We start from the raw sequence: 26,940 nt of genomic DNA, 5'->3' as shown, positions 1-26,940 counted from the left end.
CTTTCTGATTTCATCTTTCTATTGGCTTCATCTTTCTGATTTCATCTTTCTGATTTCATGCTTTCTGCTTTTTATCTTTCTGATTCAAAAAAAAAAATCCCCCCCCTTCTGGCTTTTATCTTTCTGGCTTTCATCTTTCTGGCTTTCATCTTTCTGGCTTTCATCTTTCTGATTTCATCTTTCTGACTTCCATCTTTCTGGATTTCATCTTTCTGGCTTTTATCTTTCTGGCTTTCATCTTTCGGATTTCATCTTTCTGGCTTTTATCTCTCTGGCTTTCATCTTTCTGGCTTTCATCTTTCTGGCTTTTATCTCTCTGGCTTTCATCTTTCTGGCTTTCATCTTTCGGATTTCATCTTTCTGCCTTTCATCTTTCTGATTTCATCTTTCGGATTTCATCTTTCGGACTTTCATCTTTCTGGATTTCATCCTACTGGCTTTCATCTTTCTGGATTTCTCCTACTGGCTTTCATCTCTGGATTTCATCTTTGGCTTTATATTCTGGCTTTCAATCTTTCTGACTTTCATCTCATCTCTTTGTTTCATTTCTCGATTTCATCTTTCGACTTTCATCTTTCGGACTCATCTTTCGGATTTCATCTTTCGGACTCTCTTTCGGATTTCATCTTCTCTGGATTTCGTCTTTCTGGCTTTCATCTCTCTGGCTTTCATCTTTCTGGCTTTCATCTTTCTGGCTTTCATCTTTCGGATTTCATCTTTCTGACTTTCATCTTTCTGACTTTCATCTTTCTCGCTTTCATCTTTCTGGATTTTATCTTTCTGGATTTCATCTTTCTGACTTTCATGGAATCATATTGTTCAACAGGAAGTGTAAGACAACGCTTGTACAGACGGCCAACGAAGAATTGGCGTAGTTTCTTAATTCATTGTTCGTTATGGAAATATTGCCATATGCAGGTGCCAGATTATTTACTTAACAATAAATAACATTTCCTTTCAAAGGTGCTATAGTTGAAATAAATTACATTAGAACTGAGTAGACTTATTCAATGTATTAAAGATAATTATTTGGCAAAGTAAGGAAAATATATACCGATGGGTCCACGATTTCAAATTTTATTCTCAACCCCAGCTTCGTGACAGCATACCGAAGATTTTGAAGTTGGCTTTGCTGCCGCTCGAGTCTTGACTCAACGTATCGTACTGCACTGGGGTGTTGTCATTTCGTCTCCTACAGCCGATAAATAATACATCAAGGCGTTAACATTCTTTGAAAATGATGTTTAGTTAAACTAATTATGTCCTTAGATCAATAAAATAATTTGCACGACACATTTAGTGGGCCTAAATTGGACTTCTGATTTTCCCACATGATTTGCCTAGGTCTATTTTCAGCAGTATACTCTCTCCGATACGTAATATTAATGAATATTTAAATCGACAATATATATATATATATATATATATATATATATATATATATATATATATAGATATATATATATAACTATATATCTATATATATAATCTTTATATATCTATATATTATATTATTATATAATAGATTATATATATATATAGATAATATAGATATATATATATATATATATATATAATAAATATATATATATATATAATCTATATATAGATATAAGATATATATAATATATATATATTATATATATATATATATTTATTATATATTATTATCTATATATATAAATATCCTATCTATATATCTATTATCTATATATATATATATATATATATATATATATATATATATATACGATATATATAGGATTATAATATATATATAATATATTATATCCATAGCTTTATTATATATATATATATATATAATCTATCTATGATATCTATATATCTATATATGTAATATAATCTATATATATAATATATTATATATATATATATATATATCTATCTATTATATCTAATGTATATATATATATATATATATATAATATATATATATTATTATATATATTATTATATATATATTTAATCTGTTTTATTTGACTATTCCCGTTATTCTTGTTTTATTAGCCATGTTCGCCTTTCTTATCCTTTTCATAATTGCTTAACATAATTAACTCAGACCTAGCTATTCAAAGTTAAAAAGCAATCATAAAAAAATCAAACGAATATAATTGTCTTATTTTTTTATCGAATTCCTTGCATATCATCCTGTTTCATTTGGACACCTTGGAAAGCTGTAGGAGTCAAAACTTACGAATACATTAAGAAAGGCTTACTTTCCATAAAGCTTTCTTAGGTTGATCTTTTTGTAGCTATTCATTTTTTCTAAATAGAAATTAATCCAATTTAGTTGCACTGTATGTCTACTAGACCTACTACTATAAGCATATTATAAGTAGCTGAAAGGATAAGAAATATGAAAGGTGACGTTCTCGTTTAAGTCTATTTCATATGTTTTTTTTTTTTTTTCTTCCCCCAAGAAAAACCTACTGCTTTAATCAAGGGTTGCTCTTTGACGGCTACAGGGTGTAAGACGAGTGTATCCACATATTTTGTGGAATGAAAGATAAAGTTTCTTTGAACAGAAAATATTTTATAAACATGCATTTTATAGCGTCCGTTGTCGGTGCGGGGAATTTTAAAATAACCGTTATCATTAGTGATGCTTTCACGAGATGGAGTTCGTAGTGAGAAGTCGGATCTAGTCGCCTGAGATGTAGAAGAGAGCGGAGGTGGCGTATAGGAGTGATGAAAGGATTAGGCCGATGTTAATAAAGTATCTCCCAATAAAATGTATTCTTTAGGTTTTGAAGAAAAAAATGCATGCATCATGGAAACCGTTTCCCTCTCTATCGGTGGTATTCACAGGCCACCGATAAAAAACAAAACAAAAAGAGTAAGCCTAACTGAATCTCTCATCCATCAAAGATAAGTTTGCTTATTCATTAGACTTATTCATTAGACAACTATCAAAGACTTCAAGTGTAGATTTAAAAATCTCTTCCTCTCCATCTAAAGTATTCATCAGACACCAGTCATAAGCGCAGAGCTAGTTATGATTCCTGATTCAGCAATGTCGTTACGAGGCACTAGTTTTTCAAAGTTTACAAATGAATGTTGCTCAGCAACATTTACACTACTGTATTGTCTTGCTCTCATGTGGTGCTTCAAGGTGTTCCACCTCTAGGCCCATGTTCTAAATTTTGCCGTTTTTTAAACAATTTTATTCATCTATGTATGATTCTCTCAGGTTTATTAAGCTTTCTTGATATCTCTCCAACAGGAACTTGCACCGAATGCAGTGCAATAATTCTCTCGCTCATCGATGGATGTTTCTTAGACCGATAAATGACACATTGACATTAGATTCCCGTGCACATAACATCAAAAGCAATAGAGTGAGGTCGCCTGGTTCACACTGTTAAGATATCGTTTTTTTTTCTTTTTCTTTTTAAATTTGATAACATAATGTGAGATTCCAATGTTTTCTGTAAAATTTAACAAATGGAATAGTTCAACTACCTTCAACTTAATATTGAAATGATAATTTAAGGACTATGCTTATGCGATATTACTATTGATAGGTGTCTCCTATCTATTTGGTAAAGTATATCTATGGTTGTGATATGACGTTTTTTATCACTTCGTTTCGTTCACGTCAATTTTGCTATATGGAAAATAGTTTTACACAATAATATAACATACTGTTCTAAAGATATCAGTGTCTGTTTTTAACGTCATTACACATGATTTCTTCCATCTTTGAAAAGAAAAATAGATAAATAAGGCATGAATCGTGCGTCAGGCAGGTGAACGAAAAATTATGAAACTCTGCCACGAGTTTTTTGGCCGACAGTACCTACCTACAGTTTTTGCTTTTGGAACCAATTCCTCCCAAAGAGATGAGTGTCACCTTTGAAAGGTATTATCATCTGGTCTCCACGGGCTGCTCTATAAGCAAGAGCCCATGCTGGCATAAGGCCAGCTTAATAAAAAAAAAAAAACAGCATCAAAATCGGGTCTCCTGAGAGTAGCAGAGTTAACCGCTTTGTCCTACGTAACTACTCATAAAAGGGGTCCTTTTGTCTCTGAAACAGTGGCATGAAAGACGCACTATAATGGCGAAGTCATAGTAATCTACACGTGCGGGGTACATTCGGCTGCCCTTTTACGTGCCCTGGATACGAAGAGAACCGTTATAACCGTGGAAAGCTGTTGCAAATGGTAATAGATGGCTAGAGGATGGTATACTTAGCGTGCTTCTTACGTCATCGTCTTGTGCTGGGATATCACGCTGCTATCCGCTTGAGCTAAGCTTGTCTTGTCATTTTATCATATGCCAGGGAGTTTTTTTATTTATTTTTTTATTTATTTTTTTTTTTTTTTTTTGCAGTATGAAAACATTTCATTTATCAAAAAATGCATTCCTTTATATTCGTACGGATTTGTCTTCATAAATGATTTGGTGGCCAATTAGATGATTTACGAAAAATAATGCAATATTGTCGAGAACTTTTCCAACAACTAACGTTGGAAATAAAGTTATCTGAAAATGGAGCAAAAAGAACTTGGTTTGTTCCCTGTGTATTTTTGATAACGCAGTCGCACAAAATCTGTAAACTTTCGTTTATTACAATTCCGTATACCAATTCGAATTTTTCTTGAGAGAATATTATCTGTATAACTAAGTTAGTCATTAACAAGAAATTCACATATTTGTGTAACTAAGTTAGTAGTTATCAACACATTCACCAATTTGTATAACTAAGTTAGTCATTAAAAACAAATTCACTTATTTGTATAACTAAGTTAGTCATGAACAACAATTTCACTTGTTTGTATAACTAAGTAATTAACAACAAATTCAACTATTTGTATTACTGAGTAATTAATAACAAATTCATCTATTTGTAGAAGTAAGTTAGTCATTAACAACAAATCCACTTATTTGTATAACCAAGTTAGTCATTAACGACAAATTCACCTTATTTGTATAACTAAGTAATTAACAACAAATTTACCTACTTGTATAACTAAGTAATTAGCAACAAATCCACTTATTTGTATAAGTAAGTTAGTAATTAACAACAAATTCATCTATTTGTATAACTAACTTAGTAATTAACAAAAAATCCACTTATTTGTATAACTAAGTTATTCATTAACAACAAATTCACCTTATTTGTATAACTAAGTTAGTAATTAACAACAAATTCACCTATTTGTATAAATAAGTTTGTAATTAACAACAAATTCACCTTATTTGTATAGCTACGTTAGTAATTAACAACAAATTCACCTTATTTGTATAAATAAGTAATGAACAACAAATTCACCCATTAGTATAAGTAAGTACTTAACAACAAATTTACCTATTTGTATAACTAAGTAATTAACAACAAATCCACATATTTGTATAAGTAAGTTAGTAATTAACAACAAATTCACCTTTTCGGAGAGATCGACTTTTCAATATTATACACAATAAAAAGGTAGATTTTGTAACATGAAGCAGAGGACTTTCTCGAAAATATCCTCTCAAAGAAAATGTCTTCGTGTTGGAAGAACCGAGAAGATCGTACCCAAAATCAAACGCTGGCGAAAGCAACGAATATCAGTTGACAGCCGATATCAGTTGCCCTCCTTGTCTTGCAAGGATGGCTTCTTCCCTCTTAGCTCCTGGGGGTCGGGATTTCCTCGAAGGAGATATTCCAAAATCCTCTGATTCTCGCGGACTTAGATGCCACGCGCCTTGGGTTGCAGAGGAGACTTTTGAGGCGTTTCTTGAAATATCCTCAGCTTCCGAGAATACATTAGGTGGTTTGTCTGTCCGTCCGTCTCTCCGCCCTCAGATCTAAAAGAACTACTGAGGCTAGAGGGCTGCAAATTGGTGTTTTGATCATCCACCCTCCAATCATCCATCATACCAAATTGCAACCCTCTAAGCTTAGTAGATTATCTTTTATTTAAGGTTAAATTTAGCCATGGATCGTGCATCTGGTAGTATTTCCGGAGCCATGGGACGCACCCTCACTCTACCGCAACTGGTGAGCAACTGGAGTGCTGCCGGTCGTAGTTGATAGTTTCATACAGCATTATACGTTGTACAGAAAACTCGATTTTACCTTGTTTCCTAATCAAATCAGCTTCGATTGCTCATGATGACATAAGTTAAGTCTTCTGTTTCATATGAATCAATATTGATATTATTCTAAGACGTCTATATTAAACTCATTTGTCTAATATTGTTCCTGCAATGTTCTGTTTAATTTTCGTCATATTATAGTTTGTAGCAGCTGGTCTCTCTTAGTAGTATTTCATAAAGAACACTTTTTAATGCGTAGTGTTAGCGAAAGAAGTTAAAACGACAGCTTTTCTCTTATAATTTCAGTATAGTCTGTAAAAGAATAAATGTATGCATTAGCATGAATTCACGTGTTAGTAATAAAATTCTTGTGAAAATAATTACACCTTCCTCTAATTGTATTGTTAATAGTTTACATGCATTAGGAGTGTACGTACGCTTTCACATAAACATATAAAAAATCATCCGTATAATTCCGCATTTGAGATGAAATGGGTATACTCCACTTAATATGCTATCATTATTTATTGTAAACTTGTAGCTGACTATCAGGATTATTACTTTCTTCCCTGCCCACAAAAATTCCAGAAGATGTAAATATTCCAGTTTTGTACTTACTTTATATCAATATTGACAGGCATGCACGTAAGTCCATACGAAAGAATATTCGTTTGCACTGAACTGCAAATGCCTCCTGGGTATCACTGCATTTATTATATTTTATGACCACAAACCTTAACTGCAATTGGGCTGTCTTGTTTGAGCATTGGAACGTACGTATCCCTAACTCCCAGTTCAGTGTGGCATTCTGCTAATTTCCCCCTGACTTGAATGTCGAGGTCTGCAGATGCTCTGGTCAACGGTAATTGTTTGTTGGCCATTACGCGTCCTAGTAAAGGACAAACGACCATTTAACCCCCACTTGCAGTACCTGCTATGTCCGCTCGTCGCTATCATGCCCACGTCTTCGAAATTCATAGGTTGGAAGATCCCATTATGGCAGAAGCGCCTCAGTGGCGTGGTCGGTAAGGTCTTAGCCTGCCACCTGGGTGGCAACGAGTTCGATTCTCGGGCATTCCATTGAGGTGTGAGAGACGTGTATTTCTGGTGATAGAAGTTCACTCTCGCCGTGGTTCGGAAGTCACGTAAAGCCGTTGGTCCCGTTGCTGAATAACCACTGGTTCCATGCAACGTAAAAACACCATACAAACAAACCAATATGACAGACTGGAGCCGCCTCTGTTGGTTTATTCGAATTTCAAAGGGATCATAAACAATCTTCATTTTGACGGAAGTTGTGAATAGACCAGATGATTTGGAGACGCTTCGATGATGCAATGAAATTCATTTAGAGCCAATTAAACGGTTGAAAATTTCGAAAAAAAGTCATATTTTTAATCTAGCCTTATTTGAGCCAAGTGCTCCTCTTAACATCAGACACCTCAACAAGTTGATTGAAGTCATGTTTCAGTAAATATTGGTATAGAAGCATAATCTAATGCAACAGTAAAAGGTAATAAACACTTTAGACGCCCGCATAAACCTGAATTTTACTCAGATGTTATTTACCTGCCTCTCTCTCTCTCTCTCTCTCTCTCTCTCTCTCTCTCTCTCTCTCTCTCTCTATAGGCGCTCCCAAGATTAAATTTAACGTAGTCAAGCAACAAAAATATTCTATTTTATTTAGCTCTGTTTCTGCACTACGAGAGATGCAATATTCTCTGCTGTATATGAGCGCTCGAGAAAAACGTGAATTACCAAGCAACCCCCCCCCCCCTCCCACTCTTCTCTCTCTCTCTCTCTCTCTCTCTCTCTCGCTCTCTCTTCTCTTCTCCCTTCTCTCTCTCTCTTATGCAAGGAGAAAGTAGAATAAAATTGCAAAATGTTCTTGCGGATTTATGCCACATTATATATTAGCATCTGTCACTGACTTCAAGTTGTATTTTTTATATTAATTTTTTGGCTGATTTCCTTTGCTTTCTTTAGTGTTCCCATTTTGCAGATACTTGTTGGAATGTGCTCAAGTATGTGTTTTCGTTGAAATTCGTTTATAGGAACGTGAAAAAAAAAAACTTTACTTACGCGTATATCTCTACAAAATATGCCTAAAAAACAACGGAGGGAGGGGAGGGGAGGGGAGGGGAGGGGAGGGGGGGAGTGATATGACAACACTAAAACGGTTAATTAGAATTTAGTGATGCCCGAAATTGAAGTGGTATGGGCCAAGAATTGATTTAGAGAGCCCTCGAACCACTTATTCATGTTTTAATTCAATTCAGATTATTTTCCCGTCATATACTATACGATGCACTTTCTCTCCAATGAATGCCCGTACATTGATCTGCTAATTATACATAATGCAGTTTTTTACGGTCAGAAATATCCCCACCGTTCAAAATATCTACACGTCTATTGATGCCAATACTGATATGTAAGGATATCCAAGCAGTGATTACTCCATTCTAATCTTGTGCGTCATATCTTTCTCTCCCGTCCGATTTTTTTCTCACTTGGGGGTGGCGGTGGGGGGGGTGGGGGGGTGTAGGTGAAAGATCACGTCCTAAGGCATTCTTTTTCATCTACGCCTGTCACCAGTCCTTCAATGACGCGTCGTGGCCAGATCTCACAACTGTATGCAAAGGGAAACGAGTCGTTTAGTGGGAAATAAGATTATATCTGGAAAAGCTCTGCCTTTATTGAATTCATTATCGCCTTGAGTATCCATCCACTTATGGAGAGAACGTCAGACTTCAAAGAAAAAGGAATGAGTAGCGGAATGAACTTGAAAATTCATTTATGGTGAATTAGTTCGCAGGAGAGGATATTTGAGATAAGTCGTCCAACAAGTGCGTATACGCTTTAGCGGTTCAATAAATTTTTTTTCCATCTTTGTGTATGAATGTTATTGAAAATGAATGAATACCAGTAGTGATTAATGATCTTAATTACGAAGTAATCTGAATCACATAGAAGGCTTTTTTCTCTCTCTCTCTTTCGAACTCCGTAATGGTCTCTTAATTGCATATCCTCGAATTTATAGCAAGTTGATCTTTGCTCTTTCCATCTTGTCATCGAAAGCCTCAAAGCACTACTCATGACCTTCACTAGGAATTCTTGATATTCCAGGAATAAAAACTATATATACAAGGAATATCTGGTTCCAAATTTAAACCCGTAATGGCATTAAGGTGGTAGTCTGTTTGCTTTGGATCAAGTGAAAATCTCCGAAAAGGGTCAATGAACCTATTTGTTAAGTTATCTATATATATCTAAAGATGCCCAGCTGGGAACTATTCTACATTCAGCCAAAAAAAAAAAAAAAAAAAAAAAAAAAAAAAAAAAAAAAAAAAAAAAAACATATCTACCCTTAGTTAGGCTATAGTAGATTCACATCAACTGTGATTAGATGTCTAGGCCAGTCTCCTACGATGCTTCTAATTGGCTGTTGATAAACCAATCACATGGCTGGAAACTCAGTCTCTCGAGAGAGTTCACATAGGCTGGGGCTATGTTCCTCCTCTCCTGAGGGATACTTTTGGAAGACGTATCCCCCAGGAGAGGTGGAAACATACATCCAGCCTATGTGGAGTCTCTCGAGGGACTGAGAGTTTCTAGCCCTGCGATTGCCTTATCAACAACCAATTAGGAGCGTCGTAAGATACTGGGTTAGACGTCAAATGCGCCGTTGATGTGAATCTACCATAGTAGGTGCGAATGTCTGTACATGTTTGTATATGTGTGTGTGTGTGTTCGTGGCTGTGTGGAAAAAAGACAGATACCATTTGATTGAACCAGAAGCTAATATGGAGAAGGGTTAATATTCCCTGAAGTGTTTTTGGGTCTTCCACGATTCTTGAAGGGGAAAAAATGACTATTGGAGAACTTTATTGTGCGCTGTATGGTACTTCTTCGGTCCCAGATAAGCACTCTCGTAGGCGAAACATCTGTCCCAGCCTCTTAATCAGAACATAGAAAACGGGCCACTATAGTTTCTAGGGCGTCGTCATTACCTGAGAACTTTGACATTCCTGATTTTCAGATCCCCACTGAAATGTAACGAAAGGAGAGCGAAATGGTTTGAAAATGCAACATAGGTTAAGAATCTTGACTTTAGTTTTAAATATTTTTATGTAGTTTTATTTCTTTGAGGTACGTTTCTTTTACCACCTCCTGGGGACGTTTAACAAGAGCTCTTAATATACTGAATTAGAACGTTATTAAAAATATTACCGTGGTCAATACTTGGTCATTACTTAGCAACATCTAGCTGAAATTCAGAAGTGCAATTGAATCGTCATGTATTCTGCAGTTTTGATACTTCTATGGACTTAATCATCAATACGTCATTTCAGTGTTGGGTCTCTCTCTCTCTCTCTCTCTCTCTCTCTCTCTCTCTCTCTCCACACAAGAAACCCTTAGCGATTACTCCCTCTTTGTTTACTGTTTTTATTTGATGGTCCCCTATCATTCAGCATTTTTCAATATCTCTCTATCTCTCTCTCTCTTTGATCCAAGTATCTATACATCTTTTATAAACCGCCTGAGTAAAACCAGCAGTGAGGTTTGGATGCTTGGTCTGTGCTATGCTTTTGTGTAATTTGTACTTCATACATGCATACATAAATACATACATACATACTTTATAAACAAACTTTAGGAAAAAATTACAGCCTCTTGGACCAGGAAAACGTACTGAGGCCAAATAAATAAAATAAATAAATAAATAAATAAATAAATAAATAAATAAAATAAAAGCGATAAATTCTTTCATTTCAACAAACAGCTAGGACATGCAAGCAAAGATCTAGCATAAATTTGATTTTGTTGAAGTGATAATAATAAAATAATAATAATAATAATAATAATAATAATAATAATAATAATAATAATAATAATAATAATACCTTTATTCCACAATAGTAAAATGGGTATTCTTACAATGTGGATTGGATTAAAATATACAGAAAACGTTTGTTTAAAATTTAACCCCTGCTGATTAAAGTAATCAATTACTACGTAGGATCTTGGAGCAGAATATCTTTTTTCTGTGTACGAATCACTAAGTAAAGCCATATTCAATCGACTATGACCTCGAACGAACAGTTATGTTAGAAAAATGTTTTGGTCGCCAATAGAAAAGTTGCTTATCAAGTTTATTTGGAATTAATCTACAAAAAAAAAAAAATCAGACTTCAGTCAATAACCTATTTCATACTGCCAATAGCCTACTTTATTCAGTAACCCAAAATCTTATTTAACCTGACAAACTGACAAATATAAAAAGTTGATTGAAGACGTAAATTCCGCCTCATATTCATCGGAAAAGAAATGGAGTTCACTGGAGTTCACATTTGCATAAAAATAATATTCCTTTTTGTATTTACCTGGAATATAAAGCGCTTGGGGTCCCGCAAGTGTACTTTCCCTAGAAGGCAGGTAATCAATGGAAAAGAGTTGAGCAAAACTTTTTCAAGTATCTGCTTACTTATTCCGGTTATATATTCAATTTCCGATTATATGTGAGGACATAGGCTGGGAGTTGGGATGGCTGGTGCCTTAAGGTCTTTTTCGTCAAGTTATTCTGATTTTTAGTAGTTTTTTTTTTCTTGGACTGTTCAGCTGGTTATGGTTATATAGCTATTTGTATAATACGTTGATTGGCTGCATTTGTATCAACAAAGAAAATACGTTGCATGCTGCATTTGTACTAAACAAAGAAAATACGTTGGCATTGGCTGGGGGCAAATTTGTTCTTTAAACAAAGAAAATACGTTGCATTGCTTGCAAATTTGTTATTACAAAGAAAACATACGTTGCATTTCTGCATTTGTATAACCAAAGAAAAACGTTTGACCATGCTGCATTTGTAATAACAAAAGAAAAATTACGTTGCATTCTGCATTTTGTATAACAAGAAAATACGTTGCATTGCTGGTATCTGTATAACAAAGAAAATACGTTGCATTGCTGCATTTGTATAACAAAGAAAATACGTTGCATTGCTGCATTTGTATAACAAAGAAAATACGTTGCATTGCTGCATTTGTAACAAAGAAATACGTGGGCAGTTTCTGCATTTGTATAACAAAGAAAATACTTGCATTGCTTATCTGTATAACAAGATAAAATACGTTGCATTGCTGAACAAAGAGTAAGTTTTCTGTTTAATTTTCGTACCTTTTTCCACAGTTTAGGATTCCAATAATATTTAAGTTTATTGTGAAATACTTATTTTCTCATTTTATGATCCGAAAAGTATTTTAGTTTATTGTGAAACTCATTCCTATGAGAATATCACCAGTTTCATCTTTCTCTTTCCTTATTACAATAAGACTTATATAACTTTTTTCAATATTCGCCATTAGCTATTCCAGGACGATAGAAAGGACATACGCGCATGCGCCTAACGTTATAGCTCAGTAAAAACGTAAATGTGAAATTCCAGAAACAAAAATAGAACAATATGGTAAAATTATATCGTACAAACTTTTAATGCACTGGTCTATGTTTATTATTATTATTATTATTATTATTATTATTATTATTATTATTATTATTATTATTATTATTATTATTATTATTACCAAACTAAATAATATTCTGAAATTAAAGCTTGAAAAACTTGGAACAATAGACATATTAAATGAGTCAAAAAAGATTTCATCAAAATCGACCTACGTAATGTGTTTGAATAAAAAAAAAAAGATGAATGAATGACTCTCTATTGAAGTAGTGAATCGTCATCACATTTCATTCATTAAAAGCCTTTTATTTGTATTTTTCCAACGAATCCTCTATAAATAGGACAAATGAAAAGCAAACGGTGCTGGTTTCCATCAGTATTCAAATATAAACAATTCCACAAAGGTCCGAATAACTGACGTAAGAGATTTATAGTTATTCTGTTTTTTCATAATGTAACGAAGAGAGAGAGAGAGAGAGAGAGAGGAGAGAGAGAGAGAGCGAGAGAGCAAGAGGCGAGAGACGAGAGAGAGAGAGAGAGAGACTGTTTACACAATATTCATAGCATAGGAGATACGTAGATGTAGTGTCGAAAAACAAGATAGTTGGCCTGCCACCTCGGTGGCCGCGAGTTCGATTCTCGGGCATTCCACTGAGGGGTCAGAGATGTGTATCTCTGGTGATAGAAGTTCACTCTCGACGTGGTTCGGAAGTCATCACGTGAAGCCGTTGGTCCCGTTGCTGAATAACCACTGGTTCCATGCAGCGTAAAAACACTAAACAAACAAACAAACACAAATAAGATAGCGATCATGAAGACGCTCATGGTGATATGAACTGTAAAGAAGGTAATGAAACGGGCCAGATGTATTGTACTTCTTTATCATTACTAGAAACAACACTTGAATTGCGTCACTTAAATATAAGCCGTTTTAAATTCTTAGTGTCGAGGTTTTAGCGCAGAAAGTGAGATACAACGTGAATCCATGATTTGCAGTTGAAAGGACATCCAGCAATACAAAAACCCACATAATTCAAAAGTATAGTTTGGACGCTCATCGATCGAAACTCAAATGCGAACATATTTGCTGAAGAAAATGCAATCATTGCTTGATCATCTGAACTCGCATAAAAGGAGTAGTTGAGATTTTGGTAATAAAGCTACCCTAAGATGTATACGAGTAAGGATACTTTAGGACTTCATACGCGTAAGAATGATTTTATAGCAAATAACAGGTTAGTTCTAAGTGACAGACACTATTGCGTCGAAAGGTTTGGATTTTTTCATAATTAACGAACAATTAAGTTTGTTTGAATTAGTTTATGGGAGCAAGTGCAGTGGATTTGAAATTACATGATGAATGCAAAAGAAAGCAAATAATTCATATGTTGATCATAATAGTTTTGTAATGTTGATTACCATGCATCGAAAGTAACTTTTCTAATTCCTGCTTTTTTGTCTATTTTTCTTAGAAGCGAAAATAGGTTAAATGAGTTACCAGACATCTTGGCGTAGACGAGATAGCCATCCCCCTCTGTTCTCAATGAAATGTATTAAAATAAGGCCTAATTACCATATTTTACTATAATGGGCGTAATATCTGTCCTTCCGTCTGTCATTCAATCACGGCCAACTTAGCAGGGTTATGGTAGGGATCCCTAAGATGGTTTATAATGGGGTTTCATCCTACCCCTAACGGGGTAGGGGGTGAGAAGGGATTCTCTGAAACGGAGCTGGTTCTGCCCGTGAAACGAGCCTGGTTATGTCCGTAGACTTAGTTCTTTTACGAATTTTCATACATTATTTCTGTATACATGCATATGTTTGGTAATTATTTTGTTATTCAACAAAGATTTTTTTTTTCGGTTCGAAAATAAACGAACTGAATAACCTCCTTCTTTATCGGATAAAAGATAATACTTTTTGAAGATTAAATACTACAAGCGACCGGGACCGAAGAAGAAGAGGGCTATCCACGGAGACAAGACGCCGGGGATTAACATCAAAGTTTAAAATGTGACGAAAGTTTCTGGGATCGAATTCGGAAAGTTTATACGTCTCAGCTTTTGAAATCCTAAGTTGTGATTTTTGTGTCTAGCATTTCATCTCTGACAGAAACTAAATTTATGATGAAACCTTTGAACTTTATTTTTTGTTTATGTAGAATTATATAACCACTACTCATAATATCGAATTAACATGAAAAAATATCATTTTTGCTACAGGAAAAAAACATTCTAATTTATAACAATAGAAAGACGTAAAAATATTCACATCAACAACAGCAAAATATACCATAAAAGACTATTTATTTTGGATATTTCACCAAAACAGACCTTGATGAATTAAGATATTGATCTTACTTTATCAGACTGACTACCGTGAAGAAACCAAGATTAATAGATACTGGGGTTAAGTTCCTTTAACATCGACCGTTGTTGATGGCAACATTGGAAATTAAAAGCAGTTTTGTTTTACGTGTAGTTTCCATTGTCTTTAAAAAGACAAGGAGATGGATGCCATCATGAATAGTAAATACTTTTGACCCTATAGTTGATTTAGTAAATATCAAAATATACTGAAAAGAGGAGAGAGAGAGAGAGAGAGAGAGAGAGAGAGAGAGAGAGAGAGAGAGAGAGAGAGAGAGAGAGAGAGAGAGAGAGAGAGAGAGAGAGAGAGAACCGTACTCAAAAACCACCATAGTACAAGGCAACATCTTGCAGTTCCGAGAAACTCTCAAAAGTTCAGTTGTGTCGAGACAAAATTGAGTTTCCTGTTTACCGTGCGAAAGAGGCTTCGGACTGCTAGTCTATTGACTTGAGCGAAGCCAAAATTGACAATAGGAAGCGGGGGGAAGATGTTAGGGTGGGAAGCTTCCAAAATGCGATACAATAAAAGGCTATCATCTCTATTTTCAAAACCGAAAGGAACTGCAGTAAAAATGGCCGTTTACTTGACATCACGGATGTCTACCTATGCTGACTCAATCTGCTGCCTTGATATACGTCGTCCACTGAAATATTTTACTTATCAGTTATAGCTACATTCACTCAAATGAACCTGATCCAATTTCACATAGCACACCCCCTGTGGGGGTCCCACGGGGACCCACACAACCCCATCTTACCTGGCCGGCTCATCTCCTAACGACGCATCTTCTGTACATATCATTCATATTAATGTTATGTCAAATGTGTCATTATTACCGCATACATTACAAATTCACCTTTTCAGCTATACGTGAAACTCAGTGGAGAAAGATACAAAAATCTAATGGAAACATTCTTTTTCATATTCTCTCTTTTCAGTGGCTTAGAACTTGAAGTTACCTGGAGCTGCATATATATATATATATATATATATATATATATATATATATATTTTATCTATATATATATATATATATATATATATATATATATATATATATATATATATATATAATGTGGTTAAAAATGGTCTGTTACAACAGAATTCCATCTAATAAAAGGAGCCCATAAAGATGATACCTACCTGAAGAGAGGGACACAGCAGTCTCTGAGATATAGTACTTACTTTCTATAATATTTTGGTGTTTATATAATGCCTCACTGAAAATCTCCAGAGACCTCACTTCAAAAATCTCCGCCACATCTGCAAGAGGGGAGGATGAAAAAAAAAAAAAAAAAAATGAACAGCGAGGTGTTCGATATGGATAAAAGAATAAAAGCAGGAATAAGGGTTGAGAGGGGTGGGAGGGGAAATGGGTTTGCTGATGAGAGGAGAGTAAAAATCGTGGAGACAGTCCGAAGAGAAACTAGTGTAGCAATAACTAGAGGGTGACGAGGGTTGGAGTCAGGGATATGAAAACCCAGTAGACTACATTATTTGTGAGCACGTCATGGCAGACCCAAGAATGAAAAATATTGATAGAAATAACTATAAAAGTTTTTGTTGTGAAACCATAGAAGGCATCCCAGCATTGTCGTACGTATTTTGGGTTTTAATATTTATTATATTTTTTTATGAATTTTTTTATATAATGTCAAAATACTGTCCAAAGAAAGAAGAATATTGATAGAAATAACTGTAAAAGTTTCTGTTGTGACGTCATATAATACAACCCAGCATTGTCGTAATTATTGTAGGTTTTAATATTGAATCTTTTTTTTCGCTGAAAATGAATACTGACTAAAGACTCAATATTGTTTTATTCTCTAGTGCAATTTGGCAGTTCACAATGTCTGAGCACATTGAACACTTCATGAAGAACAATCTATTAAACAAATATAGAAAATGCCTCTATTTTGACACGAATTGTGATCTATATTAGAATATATTAATTGCAAAATAGCATGTTATTTACGAGCTCTTTCTAAAAGACTTGCTATTGTATAATGAATTTCACTCTATGACAATTTTAAGTTCGTTTGGGGGTGACTGCGACTAGAGATTCACGCAGAAAATACATACTTTACCTACGCTCTTCATTTAATTCTATGTTAAGGACTAATTAGTGTGAAACAGTTTGCCTACTTGCAGGATAAATTTGCAACACTTGTTGCATCACTTTATATCACAAGGGAAAAAAATCTGGATACTGATTGGACTAAAAGTTCTCTAGTACGATTCTCGTCTATTTCAAAAGGTCAAAATTCATCTTACATCTAATCTTCTTCTAACCTGCATTACAATGACGTCATCAGTCGCTACCTTGTGGATGAACTAAGAAACTGTAATTTCACGTTCGATGAACTTTGACTATAAAATATCCTATCAATGAAAAAGGCACGTAATTGGCATTTCTTTCAATTCTACTATTTTCTATTTAGAAAAGGCAGATTCTAACTCATGCATCAAAGATGCCTAATAATTCTGTTGGATAACAATTTGGCATTACCCATAGCTACCAGGATTACCATACGAATATGAAAATGTGTTTTTATGACAACAACGTCCAGCAATATCTGACGCTGAATGTAAAAAAATAACTACAATCACGATCATGTTGTTGCCTGAAGTAATGTCATTTAAAATAGAGAAATTGGGCTACTTGAAATGTTCTCTCGATGACTTAAAGGTTGGCTGCTCTGACTGAAAAACGGGCGCCATGTTGAATTCCAAATTTCCTTCTTCAGTTGATCTGTGACCGTCAGGGACTGTGAGTGTATTCCTGGACCACAAACTCACATAAAGCGCCGGCGTTGGACGTTCTCAGTTGCAGCCTCGGGTCTTCAAGCCTGTATACCAGGTAAGGTAAGACAAATCCATATAAGGTGAAATCACGTTGGCCTTTATGGCATAAGCGAGAAGTTATAATAACAGGCATGCGGATTCAAATGTTCAAGAATTTTATATGAAGTTGTCTTTATGGCATAAGCAATTAGGTATAGTAACGGGCATGCGGATTCAAATATTCAAGAATTTTGTTTGACGTTGCCTTTATAGCATAAGCAAGAAGTTTATAATAACGGGCATGCGGATTCAATTGTTCAAGAATTTTAAATGAAGTTGCCTTTATGGCTTAAGCAAGAAGTTATAACAGCAGGCATACGAATTCAAATGTTAAAGAATTTTATATGAAGTTGCCTATATGTTCTTCCCGAGATCCTTTAGCTGGTAGACTAGACATACAGTATACTGTCATTTAGGAAGTGAGATTAGTTATATTATCGCTTTATTTTCACGGTAAACGCTTCATGAGAGATTTAATAAGATTTCTGTTGGAGATACTTGGCTTCTGAGCTCTTGAATACGGTGTTCTGCAAGCGGCTTGTTACCCTTATTGTTTCAAGTCTTTTACAATTTAGCAAAATTCTTGTGGTTGGTTGCCATGTAGTACTTGGAGCCGATATATTATGAGCCTCTGGATTGTTTTTGCCATTTTGTTTTATTAACACACGAAATGCCGATTCCCATGTCTTTAATCATTGATCTATTAATACGCGTGTTTGTACCTAATAAAACTGAAGGGGTCATTCCGTACCAAATTTTAATAGCGTGTGAGTACTTTTCAGACATATCACTGTTCACTTAGCATCAGTAAGCAATATCATTACAGCCAGTTACGTGACATGATGGATATTGTTCTACAGTACTTGCAAATCACATAACATTTGCAGTTTTATTGCCAGCGTAACGTGCGTTATGATAGGTCATTAGATGCATGAAGTAGCCCAAAGCGGAGATGTAATAATTAAGAAAAGTATGGTAATTATAGGCTATAACTCCCCACAGACTGCAAGGAAAAGTCCTGCGAATACGACAGCCACGAAGGACTGGGGTGTCAATGTATTTCGCCGTGTTTAGTACTAGCCCCTGGGAGTTAATTACAGTCGACCCACCAAAAATAACGGTAAATTCTTAATAACCAACTCAGATACTATCAGCTGCAATTTCCAAAGAAATACCCGACACGTAGTTATTACCTAGATCTACCATAATCATTAATTATTAACAGCAAAATTATTAGCTGATAGTAAGGTCGTCCGTTAAGTGGCGTTGTCTGAATTTGGTTAAGCCAAAGGAACGTGAGTTTTCATTGTTACAACTAAAGATAAGTATCTAAGCTATACAATGAGCGCGAATGGTGGAGATGTACAATTTAGTGCGAAGGGTTATGAAGTCTCTCTCTCTCTCTTCTCTCTCTCTCTCTCTCTCTCTCTGCATAATCAGAAACGATGAATGAAGGGGAAAACAGAACCCTTCGTTATACAGTGGTTGCAAAAGCAATACTGAAAGCGCTACTCACCGGTTATATTTGCCCCTACCGTCCCACTCAAAAGCTAGAAACAAGATCTATAGAGATACATAAACTTTTTAATAACTTTATGGCTCCTTGGAAAACAAGATCGGCTCTGTAAAAGACCTAATTGCTTCATGGTGCTGTGTACTCAAAAGGCTTTCATGCAAGTTCCATGGTCTTGGGTTCAATTTTTGATCATGAGTAATATTGGTTATCACATAAGCAAACTGTCTTTGTATACATTTTTCTACTCCGCTCCTTTCTTGGTTAACTGTATAGATTTTACTTCGCTGATATATTCTTTTGTTATTCCAGGGATTGCAAAAGAGTATTATTTGAACACCAGGCTAGTCTTTGGCAACTTTTTTGGCAACTGAAAAGCGAGTGATTCTATTCAAAGCTTATCTGTTGTATCCATGATATGGGTAGCTAGGGCTCCTCACTGGAATGACGCATAAGTTAGAAGCGGCTAAAGCAGTTAGCGAGGCTGTTGAAAATAACCAATCCCACATCAGTTGTTTCGGGTAAGATATGAATGCAGGCTCAAAGTGCAGTCTAGTCCATACAGTTCGAAACAAAACATTTCACAATTTTGCTGCAGTGACTCATAAACGCCAATTGTAAATGGCAGAATGTAGTATTTATCAATGGGTAGCCATTATTTCAATGAACTTGTGTATTCCTTTGCTGTTATCAAACAAGCAGTCTGCTTTCGTCTATTTTTTTGCCTCTCAATTCGTTTCTCGAATTAACTAATATTTTCCTTCATTCCAGGGACTAGAAAATGAAAAATCTTAGGAATCAAGCTGGACTTCGGAAACCCAAATTTCCTGCTAAGAAATTGTGTTCTTCATAACTCTGTTGACACTGATGAAATGACCCATATCTCGAAAATGTGTAGGATGGAATGTAAGATGTTCCTTCACATTTTACTACAGCTGGGGTATTCTAATGGTTATGGCAGTTGAGGTTTCTGATACCAATACAACGTCAATTCCCGCAGATAAGTTTTAATGCACGAAAACTGTGCAATGCAACCCACACTATTTTGTATTGATTCGATTGCACAACCTCCCTGAATTAAGGTGTCACTGGTAGGAAGTGGTGCTTCTCAGTCATCACCCAAATTTAGAGGGAAATTAAGCTCAAGTCATAACTCCAACCAACAGCAGAAGACTCAAGTTTAAATATTTCTTAATGAGACTATTTTCGGTATATAAAATGCTTCTTGAATAGTCTATTTTCGGTTTATCAAATGCTTCTTGAATAGTCTATTTTTGGTATATCAAATGCTTCTGAAATAGTCGAAAAGTAAAGTCGGGGATGATTCTACACTGGCTGTCAACATTCTCCATTAAAGATGATCTCACTCTTGATTTTCATAATTTCGTTCATAATTCAGTATTGTCAGCGTTTTTTATTACCCATTCTGTGATGAGTACTGAAGATGCATTATGGTGTTCTTCCTAAATATGAGTAATGTTGTTTGACTGCGCTATTTGGTTGGCAACAACTTCCATCGTTGCCATTCGTTGTCTGTTGGAAGTATCTTCATTCCAGATAGTTACAATCTCTGTCCTAAATTGTGTGGACTATTCAGTTCAAGTGTTATTCCAATGATTAACTTTCTCTGGAAAAAAAAAAAAAAAAAAACAAGAACCGCCTTTGTTTACCGTGTGGTTAGTGCACTTGTGTTTGTGTACATTTTCCTAGTCTGGCAGATGTGAGAAACATTAAAGTACAGCACATCTAAAGACCTGTTGCTTGATGATAGAGGGCGAAGGAAGGTAAGAACTGTTACAGAAAACCTTGTTCAAGGGTTGAAGGTGCGATGAAAGGATGACTTTGGACTACAGGCTGTGAATAAAGTGGTTTAAAATGTGATTAACTTTCCTTCTGGAGTTTGATAAGTACGCAGATTGTTTTTAACTGGCCATACTTATTTGAGGAGGAACAGTTCTTGGATAAGGATAACAGTGACACTTGTAATGCTGTGCATATACTTACACTGAAATTTTACAATGAATTATAAGGCTGGGAGTAGCTAACAAAGTACGTAGTATGGATGAGCATGGCCTTCCTTGAAGACCATGTGGGGGAAAAAATGTTAGACGACTATATATTTATTTAAAAAAATGACAGTTGTTCTGTGAGGTGACATACAGGTGGTTCTGCTGACAGGAAGGTCAAACATGAATGAATAAGATTGTTGGGATTGCACTATACGGACAAAAGCTGCTTCCCACATGGTTCCTCCCAGAAAGGCCTAAAATTTATTTTATCATACTGTATGTCAGTAGGCATAAAAGTTCCTTAAGCCCCTTCCACACGATGGGCAAAGACACGACGGGCACTCTGATTTGCCCGCAATTCTCTCGCTTTTCAGCAGTGTTACCAGATCAAACCGTCCAAGGGAGGCAGTAGTCACAGTCAGGCTAACCTATGACTTAGACCACACTCGTGATCGCGATCCACTCACAAGATTGGTAACAGTGTCTGCCCGCCGTGCATTTGCCCCTCTTGTGGAAGGGGCTTTACAATACTATGTCAATAGCATACAAGTTCTTTACAATACTGTATATTTAAAAATAGTGTAAGTCAGTAGGCATACAAGGTCTTTATAAAACTGTATGTCCGTAAGTATACTAGTTTTTGAAATTGTATGTCAGTAGGTATAAAAGTTCTATATAATACTGTATGTCAGTAGGCGCACAAGTTGTTCTTTAGAATGCTGGTTATTATTTATAATAGCATCATCTCATAAATGTTTCTACATACCTATATTATTTACCAATAGGTATATAAACTGGCGTTTGTATCAGCTGCTCATTAGCCAAGCCATTCTTCGCCTTCTTGATCTCGTTCCTTGGTTTGCCTTTGTACTTAAAAACAAATACTCTTAAATTTGTATTTGTCATTTGTATCAAGAACATTGTTCTTGTCACATACACTGAACTATCTTCTGCATGCTTAATGTTTATAATGACAGATCAGTAGTCAATGGTGAATGTTTAAACTATTGTTTTGCTTTCCAAAAAAGATGGAATGTTACACTGAATGCTATGTGCAGACTTAAGGAAATGCTTACAGCAAGTGTTGCAAGAGTAAAACTGAAACCAAGTTTCATACCTTGTAATAGAAAGGTTGACCAGATTCGCTGTTTATTGGTGTCTATTGAACGTGTGCACTTTCTTTCAGGTCTTTCGTTTTAGACTGAATGGCTGCTTTGCCAGCAAAAGGGTTTTACCATTTAAATTATGCAACACTTGTATATCATTATTTATCTGAACTATTATCCATGTTCCCATGTTAGCTTTCCCATGATAACTATCATCCATATTCCCATGTTAGCCATCATCCTTGTGCCCAACTGATTGTTTAAAAGATTGAGTTATATATCCTTGGCCAACAAATAACAAATGTATATTAAGTTCTAATTGCCTTCTTAAAGTCCGATTTACTTTATATGCCAACTACTCGAGTATTTCAGATAATTCCTTATCCACTACTCCAGTATTTCAGATAATTCCTTAACCAATGTTGATACCTTTAAAACTGCAATAGTAATTTAAATGAGACTAAACTTTGTTTTGCATTTTTAACGATGCGTCGTCTACTGGATGAAGTTTATAAATTTCTGCATTACCCAAATGTTGCATAATTGGTTGATGTAGCATTACACAAGAAAGAATTTTATTTTGCTTGTATTTTTAAATTTTAACGAAATGCTATTTCCTTAATATAGATACATGCTTTTATTTCTTCAGTGGTTGATTTTGCATAGTACTTTGTAATTTTCTTTCATGTATATACTTTAAATATTTGGAGATACCCATTGGTGTACAGAGGCGAAAATCTTTAAAATTTTGATTAATACTTTAATGTATTCAGTTTATAAATTTTCTAGATTAATTACTAAATAAACATGACAAATGCAATGAGATTTCATTCTTTCAGAGAAGTACCCATACGGAGACTTGAAACTGCTACATCGAAGGCGAGTTTATATCATTCTTACCAAGAATGCAACTTCACGCTCAATTTAGTCCGGTAAGAAATACCCAAAGAATGATCTCCAAGAGGTGCATTTGATCTCCAAGAAGAAGTTATGTTCTTATTTAAGCCATATAACTTACAATGAATACCCGAGAAAGTGAAAATGCATTTTCCATGAAAGACAATAAATGTGGAAAGCGTACCATCAAACCCTGACAAGAGGAAACTTTGCAACTGCAATTTGGTTGCGCTCACCACTAAATATTTTTCCATCCTTTGGAGAGTTTTGAGGCTTAGCATATTCTCCACTCTCAAAACTAGCAAGAAGGTGGAAATGAAAAGTTTGTGGTGAGCGCAAGCTAAAAGGAGTAATATCTCCTCTGTTGTCAGGATTTGATTGGTCTTTGTCTTTCATTGAATATGACATTTCACTGTATCTCAGGTATTCATTGTAAAGTTATAGGGCTTAAATGTAGTCACAGGTTTAATTTGTACTGGAAGATGCATCCATCATTATAACCCATAACTAGTGCCAGTATGTACGATCTGTATAACTGCTGTTTGAAATTTTTTTTCTAAACAGCAGAGCAAAATTATTTTGAGTAATTTTTCCAGAAAAAAAATAATTTTAGGTTATTTTTCTGGAAAAATTACTCAAAATAATTTTGGGTTAGAGTAATTTTTCTTCAATAACGAACATTGTAATTATGATCATCTTCATTCCTCTGAACGTTGTAATTATCATCATCTTCATTCCTCTGAATGTTTTCTTCTGCCTTTCCTGAAGTTTTTTCACCCGAAAGTGTTTAGCTTCGAAAAGTGTTTTCTTCAAAGTTGGCAACTTCCTTCATTCCTCTCCTGAAGTTTCTTCACCACGTATTTCTCTTCAAAGTTGTCGTATTGCGTCATTCCTCAAGTTTTTCCTGCCTCTTCTGAAGTGAATGAATCTCTTGAAGTGAATGAATCTGTACACTTTAAACTGGATATAATTTCGGTTGCCTTCTGGATGTTGGGCTGAATATGAAAGGCCTAAAAGTGCCTGAGCTTTTGCGTCAAGGTTTCTTGAAGAAAGCTTCAACTTGCTCAGCATTCACAACTCCGGGGAAAAAAATCGGTTACTCCAGTAATACTAGTAAATCCTACGAACAAGTTGATTCTATAAAACAATGCATATTGCAAAATGAGAATTTATACGAAACTGATACTTACGATTCTTAAAGCCCTCAAATTTCTCTGTAAATCTCGGTAAAATGGAAATGTTAAACTTTAAAAACAATACATATTGCAAAAGCGGAAGAGCTTATAAACAAGAATTTCATTTTAGCAGATTTGTAATTTAAAACATTTACTTTGTAATTTAAGAATTTAAAAAAATCCCCCTTAAATTCAAGACAATGTACAAGTTTACAGTAAACCGCTGCAGAACCGCTGAAAATGAGACTTAAAACCTTTGCAAACACTTCAACAGACCACAGTATATTGCAATAAATTAAGGATTATTAAACTGACTGAAAAACCAAAGTACCTTTAAAGTATTAAAAGTAGAATACCTTTTTTCAAACTGGATAATTTAGCTCTTGTTTGTTCAGTCCCTCCTCAGGGTTGCTTTTGGTTGTTTGACTTCAGGAATTAAATTCCTGAAGTCAATATGTATCCCATTTCTCACTGGGTCATTTCAGTTGCCTTTGGAAAAGCGGTCTCAATGTGAAAGGACTCCACCAGAACTTTTGTATCTTGGTCTCTGTTGCACGTTTCTTTACGTCAGCATAGCTTCAGCCGCTTCATTGCTCAACATTCACATTCCTGGGGAAATAATTTGTTAATAATAAATGCTATGAACGAGTATACTTTCTTGAGATCTCGAGAAAACAATAAATTTACAAAAACACTATATTATAGAAATTATCAGAGAAATCTAATGTACTTTTCAAACTAAAATTCCAAAAATAATGCATATCGCAAAAGCGAAAGAGCTTAAATTCTCCACTTTTATAAATTCAAATGAAAAAATATTGCATATTGCAAAAGCGAAATTTAAAATAAAGCAGCTGATACATTATAAAAAACTTCAAAAATCTGCATTGAAGTTCGAAGTACTTGAAAAAAAAAATTTAAATTGAAGACAAGGGAATTAATTTTCAGCTTTAAAATAAAGCAGAGCTGCAGGAAAGCTTAAAGGAGACTCGAGAACCTTTGCTAACACTTCAACAGTACACACTATACTGCAATAAACAAAGGGTTATTAAATTGAAAGAATAACTTTAAAGTATATAACTGTAGAATAGAATAATGCCTCAAACTAGGTATCTGTGAAATACAATGCCACAAGATATACATATTTTAAACCACCATACATAATCTATTGCAATTAGAAGGTAAGTTTGAAAATCAAGCACCCACTTACCGCGTACATTTTCAATATGAGGTTATCGGGAAGTCGTCTTTTTGTGCCACCACCTCTTCCATATCCAATGACGAAATTATATTCATCTAATAAGATGAATTTAAACAGAAATCGCCTCATCAATAGAAAGTAATACTTCAATTCCAAAACTATCTAGACTTCGCTGAACCAATTCCAGAATTCCAGATCCATGACTCGAGTTGGATCTGCAGAATACAGCAGTGTGTATGAGACAGTTTGCTTATATGACGTAGTAAATATATAAAAAAAAAAAATGCGAGTTTAGTTTAAATTTTGAACGTGCTTAAAGTCACATGCACTTTACCTTAATTACTCAACTGCAAATTATGTTCCATTCATGCAAAGTGCCATTTTCAGTTTATCCAATAACAGAATAGGACCATGGCCACAATTGAGGGAAAAAAAAACCCTAGGGTATGTCTTTTGCTTTTCAACCGACTCATCTGCTATAATCCATCATCGTTCAAGAAGTTTATATTTACAACTACTTATTAATAAAAAAAAAAAAAAAAACTATTGAAACTTACAGAATCTGCATCACTAGAAGATTAATGGCACTAGGACACACCTTTGGTTTATATAATCTACACATTCCTGGAAAGAAAGTTACTGTTCAAACTTTAAATTAGACCATACAGTTAGTCAATAGCATGAATAAACTCAAATTTTATCGATACAAGGAACTGCTTGATAGTTACATTAATCCATGCAGTCCTAATTGGCAAGACCCAGTCTTAAAACAATAAAGGTGTTCAAATTTATTCTGCGAGGCTGGAGACTCATTTCCCACTTTATATAGACCGTATCGAACAATATATTTTAAAACTAAGTGTTTAACAGCCAACTTGGCTCATTGGCTTGGCAGTATACAACAATGGATAAAACACTTGTCTTTTAGCGAAAGGCGGGACTGAACTGTGTGGATGAATTGTACATTGACTTATGAGCAAGCCTATGATTAGGGAACTTTTCACCAAACTAATAGCCAGATTAAGAGACCCAATATGGGCCTAACTGTCGATAGACGGCTGACCAACAAACCAGTCGTGTAATGCCAATACCCACCATTTAGGAATTCATGATGCCAACCTGCAGAAGTGATTCCTTGTAGAAGTGATTCCAGATACTCACCAAACAGTAAAAAGACTCTAGATATCCACCAAATAGTAAAAGGATTCTAGATATCCACCATACCTTCAAAGGATTGCTGATATACACAAATCAGTCTAGAGTGATTCCCGGTATCCACCAAACTCTTATGAATCGATTCCAGGTTATTTACCAAA

At 34.9% G+C, this 26,940-nt stretch overlaps 1 long non-coding RNA gene across 1 annotated transcript in view; it reads right to left on the bottom strand.

The window, feature by feature from the left end:
* The window catches only part of LOC135224122 (uncharacterized), a 93,851-nt gene extending 67,601 nt beyond the window's left edge, over positions 1–26,250 (bottom strand). The window contains exons 1-3 of the long non-coding RNA XR_010316630.1: positions 26,182–26,250; positions 25,634–25,839; positions 24,755–25,032 (exon numbers count right to left, since the gene is read on the bottom strand). This is a non-coding gene — a long non-coding RNA (uncharacterized LOC135224122). The remainder of the gene's footprint in view (positions 1–24,754; positions 25,033–25,633; positions 25,840–26,181) is intronic.
* Between the last annotated feature and the right edge of the window lie 690 nt (positions 26,251–26,940).

The sequence above is a fragment of the Macrobrachium nipponense genome, chromosome 10 (genome assembly GCF_015104395.2).
Source record: "Macrobrachium nipponense isolate FS-2020 chromosome 10, ASM1510439v2, whole genome shotgun sequence".
Taxonomy (NCBI): domain Eukaryota; kingdom Metazoa; phylum Arthropoda; class Malacostraca; order Decapoda; family Palaemonidae; genus Macrobrachium; species Macrobrachium nipponense.
The sequence above is the reverse complement of the archived record's forward strand: the minus strand, read 5'-3'. Positions and strand labels throughout refer to the sequence as shown.